Source organism: Lactuca sativa, chromosome 8 (assembly GCF_002870075.4).
Source record: "Lactuca sativa cultivar Salinas chromosome 8, Lsat_Salinas_v11, whole genome shotgun sequence".
NCBI lineage: Eukaryota > Viridiplantae > Streptophyta > Magnoliopsida > Asterales > Asteraceae > Lactuca > Lactuca sativa.
Window position 1 is genome coordinate 293,996,332 of NC_056630.2, and position 5,930 is coordinate 294,002,261.

The window sequence follows — 5,930 nt, forward strand, 5'->3', positions numbered from 1 at the left end:
CAGTAGGAACGGGTCTAAGGCCACAATGCCGGCCCGTTTAGTTAGCAGTAGCTTCCGGACATCGGTCCGATGCAGTAGTTAGTATGTTTGATGCCTTCGTGGCTCAGACAGGATTTATGTGTTATGTGTTCCGGGCTACAGCCCGATGCAGTATGTAGTATATGTGTGTTCATGCTAGTTGATATATTTATATTATGCTTGTTCAGTTAGTTCTGGACTTCGGTCCGATGCAGGGGGCAAGGCCCCCGTTAGTCCGGACTTCGGTCCGATGCAGGGGACAAGGTCCCAGTCAGTTAGTCCGGACTTCGGTCCGATGCAAGGGACAAGGTCCCAGTCAGTTTCCGGACTTCGGTCCGATGCAGGGGGCAAGGCCCCAGTTAGTCCGGACCTCGGTCCGATACAGTGGGCAAGGCCCAATATGTGATTTATATGTTTGTATAGTATGTGGTAGTTTGGGGGAGCTCACTAAGCTTCGTGCTTACGATTTTCAGTTTTGGTTTCAGGTACTCAGTTTTCAAAAGAGGAGCTCGGGAAGATTGCAGTGCATACACCATAGTCAGTTAGCCTGGGAATGTTTTACTCTGATAATAAGATTATGTTTTGAATTGATACTCAGAATTATGTTATGAATTATGATACAGTTTTTATAAATGTGGTTTTAGTAATGTTTTAAAAGAAAATTTTTAGTCGTGAAAATTGGGTCGTTACATGTTGGTATCAGAGCCTTGGTTTGAGGGATTCGGGCACACTTACGGGTGTGTCTGAACTCAAACTAAGGAAGTGGTAAAATGTTTTCAAAGAAAAAGAGTTTTAGAAAAGCGAAAATAATTTTTAGAAAGAAAGAACTTTGAAAAGCGAAAAGGGGTGTGGTGCATGCGATCAGCCGAGCTCAAGTAAGTACTCCCAAATTACCCATACAAGTTATATTGTGATTATCGGTTTTAGTTTCAACTTCAGTCTCAGTAGAATAGCATGCTAGTATAGGACTAAGGATCTAGAAGGATGGCTTATATGCCTGCTTTATGTGTTTCAGCCTGATAAGAATTTTATGCTAGTACTGAGTAGACAACAGTAGGATAGCCTGTTTAGGTTATGCCTGATAGTATGAGCTTAGCATTGTATGCTAGTATAGGTCCTTGTTATGAGGATAGAGTTGCTTGAGTAGTTTTTCTATGTCTGAATGCTGCTTGCATTGTGCTTTGTGGGGCTCTAAGTGATGGGAGTTAGCCATTAGGTGAATATGTCACGTCACATGTGAACAGGGTTGAATAATCTCAGAGTGCTAGATTTGGCCCTATTACGCAGCTTCGGTATGAGTCTAACCGTTGTAGGGACGAGTCTTTTACTCGAAGGATTATCCTAGCCTCATTGTATGTGATGGTATTCAGGTGCTGGCTAATTGGCATTACAAGGAGGCCTTTAGCAACTGAGGACTGGTTTGGGTGGAGTCAGAGGTTCCCTAGGGCAAGCCTAGGAAGGTAGTAGCAGAGATCAGTAGTAGGAGAGTGACTTGGTGGATTTAAGGTAACTCTAGAGGAAAGTACGGATAGATGTCGAAGGTAGTATGGGCCCGTACTACTGAAAGCAGAGGATCCGTACTCGATTCAAGAGGGGCCGAGACAAGACCAGGGAACTATAGAGTGTGTAAGAGATCCCTCAACAGTGATGTGTATATTGATCAGGAAGTGTTATATTTTCAGCATGGTGACATTGCGCGAGTTACCAGTTAGCAGTTCAGGTACCGGGGAGGGATCTGGCTCGGGCTTTGGAGCCGGGCAGCTTGATGATCAGATGAGGGATTTCATTTCCGCAGAGATCATGCGCAACATCATTGATCAGACTGAAGTGATTTTTGGTTCGGTTAGAAAGGCCATAGTGGAGCTTATGGACAGTCATTTGGAGGCCTTTAGGGCCGGGATAGTTTCAGGGCAGATTGGGGCTCGTATAGAGCCCGATGCTTATGGAGTTCAGGGATCCATCAGGGAGGGAGTTCCCATTTTTAGCTCTTATCATCGTGGGACAGGAGTGAGTGGGGAACCCTGTCTCTAAGAGAGACCTCTGCATGATTGGATAGTTGAGGAGGTCTCGCGAGCCATTTGCGAGGCTCTGCCCGACATGGTCGAGAGGATCACTGATAGATTGACCGCGAAGCTCCAGGATCAAACAACTATTGTTCAGAGGACGGATGGGGTCGATAAGGTAATGCAGGAGCGAGAGACGGGTAGGGAGTCGGAAAGGAAGAGGAAAACGGATGAGACTCAGGTAGCCACAGGTTCGGGCAAGAGGCCCAAGGGGTCGGATTTGAGGACGAGGGATTATCAGAGCCGCAGTCGATGCGGGAAGTACGGTAGGATGCACATGGGTGCGTGCAGGCGTAGAAGCGGTGGTGATGCTGGATGTTTCATGTGCGGCCAGATTAGCCATTTTAGTAGAGATTGTACTGTTACCATCGCCCAGGGACTTGATCCGATATGTTTCCATTGCAGTCAGAGGGGCCACAAAAAGGCCCACTGTCCGAGTTTGTATACAGCAGGGCAGGTGCCAGTTCCTACCTCTAGGACTTCGAGAGCCATCAGCAGACGCCAGGTTCGTGCAAGGGCGCCTACGGCTTGGAGCCGTGTTTTCCGGTTGATTTCAACAAGGATTCGAGCAGCACTGAATGATGGGGGTACGTATCTTTTACCTTCCTGTTAATTATTATTCATGATATTATTGTTATGTTGCTGCATTGATATCAATAAGCATGTGTGTTGGGGTATTATATTACGTGCCTATGGTTAAGTTATATGCTAGTTGCATACCTTGGGATTAGAATGGTGAATTGGAGTTCGTCCCCTCTAGATCAAGTTACTTCAGATGCGGTGACTGTATCATGTATGTGTAAGATTCGGTAGTGCCTCACTGCTGCGGAAGGTGCTATTCGGTTAATGATCAGTTATATTCTCAGTAGTGACAATCCAGAGCTTCTAGTAGAGTAGCTAGCGGTCTGTAAGGAAGTGGGTTAGAGATGTTCACCCTAAACGCAAGTTCTCGAGATGCAGTCACTAAGTAGATGCAGTGAAGGATTGAAGAGTGCTCGGTTAGTTAAGCAGGAATGGTTCGGATCTGGTAAGGGTTAGTTGGAACGCCAACAGAGGTAAACGTGGGCGGGTAGCGGATTGCCCTTTTCATGGAAGGAAGGTTGGGAATCCTTTCGACCAATGAGCATTGAGGAGTTAGCCGGATCCAAGTGGGGGAGAACCCTCCGGGTATACAAGGATAAGAGCACATAGGCCCAGAATGAGTACGCGGCCTCTGAGAAGAAAAGACAGTAGCACAGCGATGGATGTATTGAGGAGTTCATGATTGGGAGTTTGAGGAACTTCCTAACAGTTAGTTCATGAAATCGAGATGGTTAGTAGCTGGTTGGGAATCCAGGATTGGAGGATCGCCTGTACGAATCTAGCGAGTCGGAATGAGGATCTTGAGAACGGTTAGCAAGAGATGCTTCCATGTTAGTAGCCAGTGGCGGAGACAGCATGCAGGGTTGTGTAGATTCAGGAGTTGGGAGTTTGGAAACTTCCCAAAAATAGTTTCATGTATTCGGATTAGTAGACGGTTGGTTTGGGAACCAAGCCGAAGACTTCCTCGACGAAACGCGAGGTATATCAAGGATATAAGATATCGAGGTTGATGCAGTATTCGGTGACTGAGGGCTGGTTTTGAGAAATCAGAATGAGCGATCGCTAGCAGGACTAGGGATAGTCAGGACGTCCTCAAAATAGTAGGTTAGTAAAGCAATCAGATAGTAGTAGTATGGTGTTGTAAGTCTACGGGGGTAGCCATAGCATTCACTAGCAATCAGATAGTAGTAGTAGAGTGTTGTAAGTCTACGGGGGTAGCCGTAGCATTCACTAGCAGTCAGATAGTAGTAGAGTGTTGTAAGTCTGCGGGGGTAGCCGTAGAATTCACTAGCAGTCAGATAGTGGTGGAGTGTTGTAATTCTATGGGGTTAGCCATAGCATTCACTAGCAGCCAGATAGTATTAGAGAGTTGTAAGTCCATGGGTTTAGCCGTGGCCTTTATCAGATTAATAGGCAGCATGAGTGCGTTGTTGGACGCGGGGAAAGTAATAGTACCCACCAGTTCGGGTGCAACAGTGAGGATATGGGAATCCACGGGTTAGGTTTCGGATTTACCAAATGGTTCAGTTATGGTTAAGTCGCCGATTTGGCATTAGATCGCCACCTCAGTTATGAGATCAGGGAAGCAGTGGACCGCTTGGGTTCGCATATGTTAAGGGCTACCGCTAGTCTGGGAGCCATCATTTTTAGTCTTGGATCAGATGATATCAAGGTTCGACGTATGGACCCGATCGTTTGGATCAGGAAGGTTGTTATGGCCGCGGTGACAGGAGAACTAGTGGAAACTAGTTCCAGAGAATGATTTCGTTCAGACGTCGTGGGAGTGACTAAGTAAGGAGTCCTTGGACCCCACAGTTGAGTTGGAACTCGGTGTTGCAGATAACCGATGAATGATTGGAGACCAGGAAGGTCTCGAGATATTTGGGAAGCAGCCATATGGCAGTTCAGCGTTTCAGTCAGTTCAGTGTTTCAGGCAGTTTAGTGTTTCAGGCAGTTCGGTGTTTCAGGCAGTTCAGTGTTTGAGGTAGCTCAATGTTTCAGGCAGTTCAGTTTTTCAGGCAGTTCAGTGTTTCAGTCATTTCAGTGTTTCAAGCAGTTCAGTGTTTCAGGCAGTTCAGTGTATCAGGCAGTTCAGTGTTGCAAGCAGTTCAGTGTTTCGAATAGTTGTAGTGTGATGGTCAATATTAGTATGTGTATTGGAATGCAAGTACTGGCGGTATAGTTGGTTGATTGGGAAATGGCAAGTCCCTCTCAGCAGGATCAGTTGAGCCTTCTACCAAGTATAAGTGATATGTAAGGATAGCTAGGCAGGTAGCTTTTCTTTCAGGATGGAAGGATCGAGTTAGTAGGAGTTGAGTAATCAGATGGGAGATAAGCAGGCTGGTTCCAGTAGCATCGTTTCAGTATGAGCGGCAGAGTGGATAGAGCAGTTATAGATAATCGAATTATCTTCAGAATTCGCTGGAAGCGACTAGGAGATTACGATGGGGTGTAGTGATCGTTGGGAGTTCGGTAACCCAGATATCGGCAGATTAGTTGGACTGTAACAGCCCGGAATTTCAAATAATGATATAATTATGATTTGGGGGTGTTTTAAGAGGGGACTCGGCGAGTTGGAGCCTAGACTCGCCGAGTAGGATCGCAGACTTGGTCGCGGGATCGCGACTGGACTCGACGAGTCCAGATATGGACTCGGCGAGTCGACGCTGTTCAGCGGAAACCCTAACCGTTCAGGTTTGGGTCGTATATAACGCATTATATGCCGTCATTGTCCGTCTTTTAGTCTTCTGAGAAGAACTCTAAGCGGCTGTGGGCATCTAAAGCAAGATTGAAGGCCATTGGTGATTTGAAGAAATTGTGGTGCAAGGAGGAGGGGAGTCTTGGCTAAAGGAACTGCAAGGGATTCGAGTTCTGAGGTTTGGGGACACAGAGAGTGTGTTATTGAGGTAATATTTCGGATCATTTCTGTTATATTGATGTGTGTATGGATCTAGGGTTTATGGAACCCATTTGGTGATTAGATGGATTATTGCCTTGTTACCCAAACGACTATAACCCTGAATTAGGACCTTAGAGGTCCAGAAGGTCCCATGCTTGTGTATTTCGGAACAATACTTATCTCAGGAAGCAGTCTGATCGACTGCATGGCATGGACTCGACGAGTCTGATGAACAGACTCGGCGAGTAGCTTGAAGAATAACTGGGACTCGTCGAGTTGTTCTTCAGACTCGGCGAGTTGAGTCGGGGTGGCCCCGCGATTCTTCCAGGAGGAACTCGTTGAGTAAAAAGGGGATACTCGACGTGTAG